This window comes from Canis lupus, chromosome 10, assembly GCF_048164855.1.
Source record: "Canis lupus baileyi chromosome 10, mCanLup2.hap1, whole genome shotgun sequence".
Taxonomy (NCBI): domain Eukaryota; kingdom Metazoa; phylum Chordata; class Mammalia; order Carnivora; family Canidae; genus Canis; species Canis lupus.
Window position 1 is genome coordinate 24549226 of NC_132847.1, and position 13734 is coordinate 24562959.

General features: G+C 37.2%; 1 long non-coding RNA gene across 6 annotated transcripts in view; it reads left to right on the forward strand.

Moving 5' to 3' along the window:
* LOC140641359 (uncharacterized) overlaps positions 1 to 13734 on the forward strand; it is a 267792-nt gene that overhangs the window by 207692 nt on the left and 46366 nt on the right. The gene's annotated exons all lie outside the window — the stretch shown is intronic.

Sequence of the window (13734 nt, forward strand, 5' to 3'; positions counted from 1 at the left end):
TTTGAGAGAGAGTATGGGGGGGGGTGAGAAGCAGGCTCCCCACTGAGCAGGAAGCCCAAGGACGCTGGGATCATGATCTGAGCTGGAGTCAGATTCTTAACTGACTGGGCCCCACCCGGGGAACCCCTGTTTTCTTTATTATACCATAAAACATCTTTGTGTTATCAATTAGTTGTGTTTCCATAGAGAGTAAAGTGTAGGTCTTTTACTGGATGCCATATCTCTCCTTCCCTCAAAAGCCAATGGAAGCCCATCTGATGAGTTAGCTTAGATTCCCATTCCATCTCTCCCTCAAATCTAGTGTTTCCATAAAATGTCTACGTTGTATCCAGCCAGATGTGCTTGATTTTGTAGCATTGATTGATTTTTGAGGACTGATAGTCTGACATCACTTGACCAACACATAGGGAATGCCCCTGGCTCATCACAAATACACGAATCTTTTTAATAAACTCAGAAAATGATTTGTGTTTTGAGTTGAACAAAGCCTCCACATTTTTCTGAGCACCAATACCTTACATTTTAAAACTTGATGTATTTTCAGGAGAATCTAATCCATATGTGGTTGGCTTTTTTGTTTTGTTTTGAGGCTTTGTGTTTTTTTTGTTGTTGTTGTTGTTTGGTTTTGCTTTCAGTACATCATTATATTTCTTCATAAAGCACTAGTTAAGTCCACATTCTTTATTAACTTTTTTTAAGTAAGCCTTTTTCATTAATTTTTATTTAGAACCATTTTTTCCCCAAAAACTTCCCAACCACAACTAAACTTCCAAAGATCTGAGTTTCATTTGAAATTTTGACTTTTGTTGTGTTCTAATTAGGGCAAACTAATGTTCTCTAAAATCTTGTGGGTTTCGTCTGTGTTGCCCAGGTGAGCAAATCTGCACCAGAACCCATTCCACAAAGCACCTTATTCCCTGGTACTTTGGGCCAGAAAGAAAGCACATATCTGCAGCATATCTCTTGTTATGGTCATCTACTGCATCTTTGCAGAGACCAGAGTAGGAGGTATGCTCCTGCCTTGGGGAGCTCACATCTAGTTAGAAAGTTTAGGAAAGGAGAAGTTGTGTCATTTCTTCACTACATACTATGTGCCAGGTGATGGAGTTGGCACTTTGCCATTCTTGCCCAATTTAAACCTAAGGATAAGCATGTATTTCATCTAAAATTAATACCCATAGTAAGCCTTCAGGATAGGTACACTTGTTCCTCATTTACAGAAAAAGGGTACTGAGACTCAAAAGGTTCCTTAACTTGCCCAAGATTGCACAACTAGTAAGTGGCAGAGAGGCTGGTTTACAATGCAGGCAGAACTCCAACCCATGGAAAGCAGGGAAATGATTAGGTACGTGGCATGGAGTGAGTTTTCAATAACAATGTGGAATTGACGTAACGGAGCCAGCATATGAGATTGCGAGGAGACAGATGAAGGCTGCCACCATGAGGGAAGATGTGCTCGGGGTGACTGTTGTTCCATATCTGTCTCGGGCTGGCTGCAGCCACGTTCATCCACGTCACTCACATCTGTTCCTGGGATACCCCTAGAGACTGCCAGCTGCCCTCGCCCTCACCTTCCTGCTCTCTTAACTGTCCATTCACCACACAGCAGCCAGAATGATCTTTTTTAAGTTCCAGGTAGAAGATACCTACAGTGAAATGCACATAACTCAAGTGTGTAAACTGATGAAATTTTGACAAATGTATACTCTTGTGTAACCAACGCCACAGTCAAAACATAGAATATTTTCATCACCCCAGAAAGTTCCCTCATGTCCCCTTGGGGTCATTCCTACCTCTGATAGGCAACTATTCTTATTACTACAACCATAGATTAGGGTTGCATGTTCTTGAGTTTCATACAAATGAAATCACACAGTGTATACTCATTTGTGTCTGGTTTCTTTCACTCGGCATAATGTTTTACGATTTACCCGAGCTGCTGTGTGAGTTACTACTAGTTCACTTTTTAAATTGTTGAATAGCATTTCCATTGTATAAAAATACCACAGTTTATTAATTTTCTTGTTGAAGAAGCTGTTGGGTTCTTAAAGTTTGGGGCTTTTTATAAATGAATGTGTTACAAACATTCTTGCATGAGAGATTTTTGTGGATGTACATTTTTAGTCTTTTGGAAGAGGAAGAATAGAGCTACTGGTTATAAATAAATCTATGTTTAGCAGTTTAAGGAAAAGTAAAAAAAATTTCAAAGTCATTTTGCTATTTTATACTGCCACCAGCAACATATATGGGCTCTGCTTGTTTCTCTCCCCACTAGACACTAAAATAGGTAAAAATGAAAAAGACTGACGACACCCAGCATTGGGGAGACAGAGGAGCTGGAATAATTGAATACCGATAAAGGGATTATAAAGCTTGACCCTATTATCTATTTCAAATGAATATTTGAAAATAGGAGATGATGTAAGAGTCAAAGTTAATTTCCATTCTATCATTATTCAGTTCTAGCATCATTATCATCATCATCTGGTACTGATTTGAGAGAAGACTTTCCTTTTTCATTTGAACTGCCTTGGGTCTTTTGTCAAAAATTGTATATGTGATTATCTATTTCTGGGTTATCCATTCTATTCCATTGATTTGATGATCATTATGCCATTGCTATGCTATCTTAATTAAAAATTTTTTGCGGTATAATTGATATAACATTATATTAGTTTCAGGCATACAACCTAATGATTTGACATCTGTGTATATTGCAAAATGATCATAATAAATCCAGTTATGTTAATTTATCACAATCTATAATAACAATTTTTTCTCAGGGTGGGAACTTTCAAGATCTGCTCTCCTAGTTACTTTCAAATATGCAATACAGTATTCTGAACTATAGTTACCATGCTGTACATTGTATCTCCAGGACTTAATATTTTATAGCTAGAAATTTGTATCTCCTGGCATTTGACCATTTCACCTTGACCCATTTCACCCTTCCCATGCTGCAACCTCAGGCAACCAATATTCTGTTCTCTATATCCATGAGACCAGACTTTTCTTTTTTTCTTTCTTTTTTTTTAGATTCTTCATATAAGTGAGATCATATGATATTTGTCTTTCTTTGCCTGACTTAATTTTTTTAAAGCCACCTTTAATTTCTCTCCTATCCTGTAGTCTTCAGGGTAGGGTTCTTCTAGATCTTTTTACAAAATGTATTGCTGATCTTACACATCTTTTGTTCAATTTATTCCTAAATATATTGTGTTTTATGATGCAACTGTAAATGATGTTGTGTTTTAAATACTATTTTTCATTGTTTGGAACCAGGATATGCAATGCAAGTAATATTTGTGTTTTGACTTTTATCCTGTGATCTTTCAGAATTCCCATTAGTTCTAGTAGTGTAGTCTTGGGGGTTTATATTCCTTATAATTCACCACATAAACAATCCTGTCATCAGAAGAGAGACTGTCCTATTTCTTTCTGACTGATCTTCATGGACTTTTTATTTAGCTTTATGTGCTAAAAAAGATCCCCAGTGCAGGGCTGAGTGGTACTAATGACAGTATCTATCCTCTGCTTGTTCTCTGTCTTAGGGAAGAAAGCTTTCAATATCTCACTATTAAATATAATATTAATGCTGTTAGCTGTCATTTTTTCTATAGGTACCTTTGTAGTAGGCAGTCTCTATGATGGTTTCCAAAGATCCTTACTTTTAATAACACCCTTGTGCAACCTCCTTGAGTGGGCTTATTGACTTGCTTCTAATGCACAGACCATGCAGAAGGGATGAGATGTCACTTTAAAGTTTAGGTCCTAAAAAGACTGCTTTTCATCTCTGGGTTCACTCTTTCTTGCTGGTTTGCCCTGAGGGAAGCCACATGCCATGCCGGGAGCTGTCCCATGGAGAGGCCCATATGGCATAAGGGTGGCTTCCAGCCAACAGTGAAGACCTGAAGTCCTCTTTCCAAAAGCCCATGATGAACTGAACCCTGTCAATAGCTACATGAGCGACCTTGAAAGTGTCTGCTCTTCCAGTGGCATCTTCAGAACAGACTGAAGCCCCAGTTGACCGTCTTAAGAGTACTCTTATGAGAGCTCTTGAGCCATAGGTGCTCAGTAAAGCCACACCCAGATTCCTGACCCCAGGAACTGCGAGATGACAAGTGTTTGTTGTCCCCTCTCACTCCTGGTTTACCAAGAATTTTCACCGTAAAAAAAAAAAAAAAAAAAAAAAGAATTTTCATTGTGAATTGGCACTGAATATTGTTAAATGCTTTTTTGGAACCAGTTGGGATGATTGGATGGTTTTTATTCTTTATTCTGTTAATATGGTGCATTACATTGCTTTTCAAATAAGCCCCACATGCTTGTAATATATTATCCTAATTACATCTTATTGGATTCAATTGGTTAATATTTCCTTTAGGATTTTTCTATCTATGTTTGTGGGAGATGTTGGTCTGCACTATTCTTTTTACTATTGAAGTCTAATTCACATACCATTAAATTCACTATTTCAACATTGATGTACAATTCAGTGGATTTTCGTATATTCACAAGGTGTGCAAACATCAATACATCTAATTCCACAATATTTTTATAAGCCCAAAAAGAAATCCTGAACTCCCCATTCAGCTCTTATCCAAGCCCCTGGTAACCATTAATCAACTTCTGTCTCTGTGGACTTTCTTCTTCTGGACACTTCATATAAATGAAATCATATAGTCTGTGGCCTTTTGTGTCTGGCTTCTTTTATTTAGCATGCCATTCTTGAGATTCATTCATGTTGCACCATATGTCAGTACTTCATTCCTACGGCTGAATAACATTCCATGGTATGTATCCACCACATTTTGTTTATCCTTGGTCATTTGTCGACATTTGGATTGTCGTCACTGTTTGGCTGTTAGGAAAATTGCTGTGAACATGTGAACGAGTTTTGATGTGGACATATATTTTCAATGCTCCTGGAGAGATATCTGAGAGGAAAATTTCTGGGTCAACTGGGTAGGTCTATGTTTAAGTTTTTAAAGAACTACCAAACACTTTCCACAGTTTCCCAACATTTTAATTCCCATCAGCAATGTATAAGGGTTCCAATTTTTCCATATCCTCACTAACACTTGCTATTACCATCGTCTTGATTATAGCCATCCTCATGGGCATATAGTGTTGCCTTATTGTGTGTGTGTGTGTGTGTGTATTTATTTGAGAGAGTGAGGGGGAGGGCCTGATGCAGGGCTCAATCTCACCACTCTAAGATCATGACTTGAACCCAAAACAGAGTCAGATGCTTACCTGACTGAGCCAACCAGGTGTCCCCTCATTGTGGTTTTGATTTGCATTTTTCTTTCTTTCTTTAAAGATTTTATTTATTTATTCTTGTCAGAGAGAGGCAGAGACACAGGGAGAGGGAGAAGCAGGATCCATGCAGGGAGCCCGACGTGGGATTTGATCCTGGGACTCCAGGATCAGGCTCTGGGCCAAAGGCAGGTGCTAAACCGCTGAGCCGCCCAGGCTGCCCTGATTTGCATTTTTCCAATGGATAATGATGTTGAGCATCCTTTCATGTACTTATTGCCATTTGAATATCTTCTTTGGAGAACTGTCTACTCAGCTCCATTGTCCATTTTTTAAAAGTTTGGGTTATCTTTTCATTATTGTGGTATAATAGTTCTTTATAGATTCTAGATACGTCTTTTATCAGATACATTATTTGTAAAAATTTCCTCACATTGTGTGCATTTTATTTTCACTTGTTGATTTTCTTTGAGGGATAGATGTATTTAATTTTGATGATGCCTAGCTTATTTTTAAAATTTTGTTTCTGTTCAGTCATAGCTAAGAGACCAGTACCTTATCCAAAGTTTTTTTCCTAAGGACTTTATAGGTTTTGCTCTTACATTTAGGTCTTTGATGCATTTCTTTTTTTCCTTTTTATTTATTTGAGAGAGAGTGAGAGAGAGAGAGCATGAGTGGGGGGAGGAGCAGAGGCAGAAGGAGAAGCAGATTCCCCATCAAGCAGGGAAGCAGGGAGCCTGATGGGGCTTGATCCTAGGACCCTGGCATTATGATCTAAGCCAAAGATGCTTAACCAGGTGAGCCACCCATGTGTCCCCTTTAATGTATTTCAAGTTAATTTTTAAATAGAGTGTAAAGGGATCCCTGGGTGGCACAGCGGTTTGGCGCCTGCCTTTGGCCCAGGGCGCAATCCTGGAGACCTGGGATCAAATCCCACGTGGGGCTCCCGGTGCATGGAGCCTGCTTCTCCCTCTGCCTGTGTCTCTGCCTCTCTCTCTCTGTGTGTGACTATCATAAATAAATAAAGAAAAAAATATTAAAAAAATAAAAAAATAAATAGAGTGTAAAGAATCCAAAGTCATCTTATGCCTGTAGATACCCTATTTTCCTAGCATCATTTGTTGAAAAGACTACTCTTTCTTGCATTGACTTAACACCTCTTGTCAAAATTCAGTTGGCTGGGGCCTCTGGGTGGCTCAGTTGGTTGAGGGTCCAACTCTTGATTTCAGCTTAGGTCATGATCTCACAGTTGTGAGATGGAGCCCTGTTTAGGGCTCTGTGCTCAGCAGAGAGTCTGCTTCAGATTCTCTCTCTCTCTCCCCCCTCTCCCTCTTCTCCTCCCCCCCAACCCCCTGCTCACACAGACTCTCTCTCAAATACATTTTTTTAAAAAATCAATTGGCCATAGAGAGATGAGTTTTGTTTTTATGGAATCTCAGTTCTATTTAATTAGTGTATAGGTCTATCCTTCTGCTAGCACCACAGTTTCTTAATTACTGTAGCTTTGTAGTAAGTTTTAAAATTGGAAAGCGGGAGTCTTCCAACTTTATTATCCCTGTTCAGGATTGTTTTGGCTCTTTTCAATTTCTTGAATTTTTATATGAATTTTAAGATTAGCTTGTCAATTTCTGCAAAAAGGCACCTGGAATTTTTATAGGGATGTCTTCAATCTGTAGATTAACTTAGAGTGTTGCTGTTTTAACAATATCAAGTCTGCTGACTCATAAACGTGGGATGACTTTCAATTTATTTAGCTGTTCTTTAATTTCATTCAACAATGTTTTGAGTTTCTGGTTTTCTTGCATAGACTTTGTTTTTTGTGTGTGTGTGAGAGGGTAATGCTGGCTTCATAGTATTAGTTGGAAACTGTTCCCTCCTTTTCTAAGTTCTGAAATACTGGTATAGGATTGGTATTCTTTTCCTTATGTGCTTGTTTTAAATCACCTTTAAAGCCATCCAGTCCTGAGGTTTGGGGGATATTTTAAATTTTGAATTCAGTATATTTAAAGGATAAAAAGAACTGTGTATGAAAATAGTCAGGTTTACAGTGGGTTAAGTTAGGAAATAAAATAATACAGAGCTTTTCAGATTTTTTGTTTCTTTTTGAGTCATTTCTGGCAGTTAGCATCTTTCAAGAAACTTCTCCATTTCCTTTTAATTGCCAAATTTATTGGCCGAGAGTTATTTATAGAATTCTCTTTTTACCATTTTAATGTTTCCAGGATCTATAGTGATGTCTTTGTTTTTATTCCTGGAGTAATTTGTATCTTTTCTCCTTTTCTTTAAAAATCTAACTAAGTTGGGATCCCTGGGTGGCGCAGCGGTTTAGCGCCTGCCTTTGGCCCAGGGCGCGATCCTGGAGACCCGGGATCGAATCCCACATCGGGCTCCCGGTGCATGGAGCCTGCTTCTCCCTCTGCCTGTGTCTCTGCCTCTCTCTCTCTCTCTGTGACTATCATAAATTAAAAAAAAAAATCTTTAAAAAAAATCTAACTAAGTTAATTTTGGTATTTTTAGATTGTCTATTTATGGTTTCATTGATTTTCTGCTTTTTGTTTTCTATTTCACTAATCTTTGTTCTTACATTTATTATCTTGTTCTTTTTAATTATTTGGGTTTACTTTGCTCCTTTTTTTTTTAAGCTCCCAAAGGAAGAAACCTCCGTCTTTATTTTAGACCATTCTTCTTTTCTAATATTAGCATTTAAAGCGATAAATTTCCCTTTAAAGCATGCAGCATTACACAAATTTAGATATGATGTGATTTTATTTTGATTAAATTCAAAATATTTTCTAGCTTCATGTATTTTAACTTATGTTATTTGGTGCATCCATATTTAGGATTATGTCTTTCAATAAATTGATCCCTTTAGGAGCACCTGGGTAGCTCAGTCAGTTAAGTGTCTGACTCTTGATTTAGGCTCAGGTCGTTTTCTCAGGTTCTTGGGAATGAGCGCAGTGTCCCTCTCCTTTTGCTCCTCCTTCCTGCTCTCCACTCACTATCTCTCTCTCTCTCAAATAAATAAAGTCTTAAAAAATAATAAATATACCCCCCTTATCATTATGAAATATCTCTTTTTATGTGACATTATTCCTCAACCTAGATTTTACTTTGTTTCTTATTAATAAAGTCACTTGAATTTCCTCAAGATTACAGTCTGTGTGATATATCTTTATATGTATTTTACTTTTAATATTTGTGTCTTATTTCAAAGTGGCTTGTACAGAATATATAATTGTGCTTTGTTATTTTATCTAGGTTGAGACTCCGCCCTTTGTTGTACTTTTTAGAATTAAAATTTTATTTTGTAATTAAATGTAATCATGGATATGATTGGATTGAAGTGTACCATCCTGCTGTTTTTCTCTTTGTTTCTGTTTTTATATATTTTTAAAAGTATTTTCTCCTGCCTTTCTAGAGTAAGTGAGTTTTTTAATGATTGCATGTTAATTCCACTCATGGCTTCTTAGATTCACCTTCATTTTACTGTGTTTTGTTTTTCATTTTTATTTTTAGTGGTTGCTTTAAGTTTTAAAATGTGCATCTTAAAAAAATAAAATGTGGGGATCCCTGGGTGGCACAGCAGTTTAGCGCCTGCCTTTGGCCCAGGGCGCGATCCTGGAGACCCGGGATCGAATCCCACATCGGGCTCCTGGTGCATGGAGCCTGCTCCTCCCTCTGCCTGTGTCTCTGCCTCTCTCTCTCTCTCTCTGTGTGTGTGACTATCATAAATAAATAAAAATTAAAAAAATAAATAAAATGTGCATCTTTTATTCAATATTTTCAATATTTTATTCTGGTGTCACATTCTATCTTTAAATAATTTTATGCCACTTCATTTATAACATGAGAACTTTACTATAGTACAGTTCTATTTACTCCTCCTTATCCCTTGTGTGATTTTAAAGTTTAATTTTACTTCTACGTAGGTCATAATACCATATCTATCTATCTATCTATCTATCTATCTATCTATCTATCTATCTATCTATGTTTGCATTAGATAGTTAAATATCTCTTAAAGGAAATTTTGAAACTTTCTATTTTGTAATAATTTGAAATGTACAGAAAAGTTGTAAAATCCCTAGAGTTCCTATATATTCTTCACCTGGCTTCCCCTAATGTGAACTAGCATGTTGCATAACTGTAGTACACTTATTAAAAGTAAGAAACTAATATTGATACAAAGTGTTAACTAGACATTATTCAGATTTCACCACGTTTATACAGATGTCATTTTTCTGTCCTAGGAGCCTGTCCAAGTTCCTTCCTTGCAGTTGATTGTCACCCTCTTCTTAATCTCCATCAACCTGTGACAATTCCTCATCTTTATTTATCTTCGATATTCTTGATAATTTTGAAGCAACTTTTATGGAATATCCCTCAGTCTAATGTTTTCTACTGATTAGGTTGAGGTGGTGGCATTTTTGGCAAAGATACCCAGAAGTGGAGTGCCCTTCTCCATGATCTTAACAGGGGGCGTATGATATATCTTGTTATTACTGGTGGGGTTAGAAGCACCTGGGTGACTCAATTGGTTGTCTGCCTTTGGCTCAGGCCATGAACTCAGGGTCCTGGCATCAAGCCCCACATCAGGCTCCCTACTCAGTGGGGAATCTGCTTCTCTCTTTCCTTCTCCCTGCCACTCCCCCTGCTAGTACTCTCTATCTCTGTCAAATAAATAAAAACATTAAAATTAAAAAAAATGTTACTGATGGGATTACCATTGATCGGGCAATGTTTTCCAGAAGTATCTACTGAAAGTTACTGTTTTTCTTTTTTCTTAATTTAAATTCAATTAGCTAGCATAGAGTATAACATTAGCTTTAGATGTAATGTTCAGTAATTTATCAGTTGCATATAGCACCCAGTGCTCATGTGGAAAGACCTGAAAAGTTACTATTTTCTATTTATAAATATCTTGGAAGAAATACTTTGATACTACACAAATATCCTATTTCTCCTCAAACTTTCTATTACTAATTTTAGCAGCCAACAGTGGATCTTGTTTGCAACAATTGCTGTGATGTGTTTTTTTTTTTTTTTCTGTGATGTTCTAATGGTGATTTTCTATTTCCCTTATCCATTCTGTCTGTATTAATTGGAATTCTTCTGTAAGGAAGAGCAGCCCCTTCCCACTCCCTCTCCCCACCCTCTTTCTTTTTTTCCTCTCAATATTGACCCAGGCATACTTATTTTATGCTATAGGTTACTCTCTCATGCAACCTGTTGCTCATATTACTCCAGCTTTGGGTATTGGGAGTTCCTTGAAATTGGTTCCTGAACTTTTCATATGTCCTCATCTTTTTTTGAGCACTTCTGTACCTTCTGGTACCCATGGTGCTCTCAGATCCTCTTGCATTTTTCTGTCCCAGCTTTGGCCTTAAGCAGTGTATCTAAGGAATCCTGGTTGTAGTGGTGGTGGCTTTTGTTTTGCTTTTGTTTTCTAATTGAGGGATGCTACTTAGAAGCTGAGATCTAGGTAGTAAATATACCCATTGTTACTGGAATGTCATTGTTTCTAGGTTCTACTGGTGCATCAACTTGGAGATATATATGAGTGTGTATATAATATATATATATACACTAATCCATGCATGCATTCATTTATTTTTGCTTTTGTAACTGTCTCAATATATTTTAAAAACTACAATTCTATTTATCCCCTCTTATCCCTTGTGCAATTTTAAAATTTAAACTTATTTCTACATAGGTCATAATACCATATATATATATAATATATATATATTATATATATATATATGCATGTGTATATTTTTGCATTAGATAGTTAAATATCTCTTAAAGGAAATTTTGGGTTTTTAAAAAATATTTTATTTATTCATGAAAGACAGAGAGAGGCAGAGACTCAGAGGGAGAAGAAGCAGGCTTGTGGGACTTGATCCCAGGACTAGAGTTCTCGAGTCTACTTTATCTGATATTAATATAGCCGCTCTGGTTTTCTTTTGATTGGTGTTTATATTAAGTCTTTTTTCATCCTTTTACTTTTAACCTGTGCATGTTTTCACATTTGAAGTAGATTTCTTGACTATAGCATATAGTGGACTATTTCTAAAAATCCAATCTCATAATCTGTATTTTAATTGATGTATTTAGGTCATTACAGTCAATGTAATTATAAATATTTACACACAGGTCAACCATTTTATTGTTTTTCGATTTGTGTCCCCTCTTGGTTCCTTTATATCTTGTTTCCTGCCTTTTTGGGTTAACTGAATATATTTTAATATCCTAGTTTCATTCATCTGTTGGCTTTTTGACTACATATTTTCAGGTGTATTTTTTTAGTGATCACTCTAGCGTTTATACAATACAAACCTAAATTTTTAATCTATTTAGAGTTCTTGTTTTACTGTTTCAAGAAAAATGGAAAAGCCTTAAAACCATAAAGATACCCATTATGTTTATGTTATAGTTATTATAGGTATTTTATGTTTTAGTTATTATAACATAAACACTTTATGTTATAGCTATTATAGGTATTATATAAAGGTACATTGGGTCCCTCTTTCAAGGTTCTGCCAATTAGCATTTTTTTCTTTCAACAGTCATGTGTGTTTTTAAAAACTTAAAAGGAAAAAAAATAGTCTCATATATTTACCCTTCCTGCTTCTCTTCCTTCATTCCTGAATATCCAGGTTTCCTTCTGGGATCATTGTCCTTCAGTCCGGGAAACCTCCTTTAGCATTTATTTTGGCACCAGTCTACTGGCGACGCATTCTCTTAGATTCCTTCATTTGAGAATGTCATTATTTTGCTTTCATTTCGGAAGGAGATTTTCACTAGATATGGTTGGTCTTCCTTTTCTTTCAGCGCTTGAATGATGTTGTTTCACTGTCCTCTGGCCCCCATTGTTCTGATATAAATCTGTAGTATTTCAAATGATTGTTCCCCTATACACATAATGTGTTGTTTTCTCTAGCTGCTTTCAAGATTTTTGCTTTATCTTTGGGGTCTTTGCAGGTTGATTTTGATGTGTTTTGGGTATGCTGTTCTTTTACAATGGTTAGGATTACAGGTGTACCTTATTTTATCGTGCTGTCCTGTATTACATTTTACAGACACTGCACAATTTTTACGGATTGAAAGTTTGTGGCAACCCTGCCCTGAGCAAGTCTGTTGGTACCATTTTTGCAACAGCGTTTGCTCACTTTGGGTCTCTGAGTCACATTTTGGTAATGTTCACAATGTTTCACAATAGACTTTTTCACTATTATATTTGTAATGGTGATCTGTGATCATTGATCTTTGATGTCACTATTGTAATTGTGTGGGGGTGCCCCAAACTGAGCCCATATTAGACAGTTAGTTTAATTGATAAATGTGTGTGTTCTAACTGCTCCAGGCACTGGTTTTCCTCTATCTCTGTGTCCTTGAGTATGGGCTGTGGATAAGAGTGTCCATCATAGTAGCTGGTTTACACCCAGGAACTGTTATGCTGGGCATTTTGACAGGCTAATTCAGTGGTGTCATTCAGAAGCATGACATGCTCACTCGGCTGTTTGGACACAGAAACACTTTGATATGGTCTAAAGAAAAACATTTTAAAATAAAATTAGAGCTTAGAGTGTTTATAACCTAATGAGGTGAACAATAGATGTCCTTGACTTTACCCCCCATTGCCAGAGTATGAGCGTGTGAAATGGAGGAGACTCTGGGTTGAGGTGGGGTTGAGAAAAGTGTGATTGCATCTTTTAAAACTTTTTATTACTTGGTGATAAGGCAGACATTAAGACTTGGCCAAATTCTTTTTGGATAACACATGAAAATACCCCATAGCTTTATGAATGATCACTGTTCACTGGGCATCCAAAGGGCAGGCCTGGGAGTCCAGGCATGAGTGGGAAGCAAGACCAGAGTAGTCCCTGACCCACCAGAATGGAGGGCTCCAGATCCTCACAGAACTTGCTTGACCCCTCTTGCCCCATCCCTCCTTGTGCCACAATCTCTGCTGCCTCTCACCTTGTGGGCTTGCCCATGAGAGAACTCATGGCATGGTGTGGTATGTGGTCACAGACACTGTGCTTTTCCTTAAAATTACTTTTTTGGTGTCTCAAGGTTTTGATTGCTCATTTTTGGCTTTTCTTGGGGCATTTGCTGCATTGGTAAAATCAGAAGCTCAGATCGGAAGGCTGTCTTAAATCCCAGCTTTATTAGCAGAAGATGTTATCTATGGAAAACATGAGCTTTCACGTCAGGCCAACAGGGGTTTAGCCTACCTCCTACCACTTAATTGAGAGGTGAACATCTCTGAATCTTGGTGCTATGGACTGAATCATGTCCCCAAATTCATACATTTGGGCCCTAACCCCCAGTGTAATTGTTCTTGAAGGTAGGGCCTTAAAGAAGTAATTAGGTTTCAATGTGGTCCTGAGGGTGGGGTCCTCATGATGGGATCAGTGCCTTCTATGAAAAGACACCAGAGAGCTTGATCATGTACTCACCCACCACCCC